The sequence below is a fragment of the Buceros rhinoceros genome, unplaced genomic scaffold, assembly GCF_000710305.1.
Source record: "Buceros rhinoceros silvestris isolate BGI_N320 unplaced genomic scaffold, ASM71030v1 scaffold17056, whole genome shotgun sequence".
NCBI classification, from domain to species: Eukaryota; Metazoa; Chordata; class Aves; order Bucerotiformes; family Bucerotidae; genus Buceros; species Buceros rhinoceros.
This window is the reverse complement of record NW_010417078.1, coordinates 1,018-1,390: the sequence shown is the minus strand read 5'-3', so window position 1 is coordinate 1,390 and position 373 is coordinate 1,018.

Genomic DNA, 373 nt, shown 5'->3' with positions numbered 1-373 from the left:
TCCAGCACCGCTCAGGGGAACTCCACCGTTCCCAGGCCACAATCCCAAAAACTTCACCCAAGTTCCCGCCCCAGTTGTTCTCCCCGGCCGAGACTTTGCTCTTATTTGGCGATTCCCCGAGACGGTGGGAGGGAACGGGACTCTGCTGGGAAGTGACTGCATCCCTGGGTGGGGCCAGAGCAGGAGTCACCCAGCCTGCCTGGCCTTAGCGGGAGGAGGGTGGCTGCCCCCCAACCTGCCCCTACACTTGCCCCTCGCCTGCCTACAGCCAGCTCACCCCTGCCCCATTGCTGCCGGGGGCCCCGTCTCTGCTCTGGTCCCCGAGTGCCAGCTTGGGAGTTCTCTTGGCACCCAGGCGTTGGACTGGGAGCGG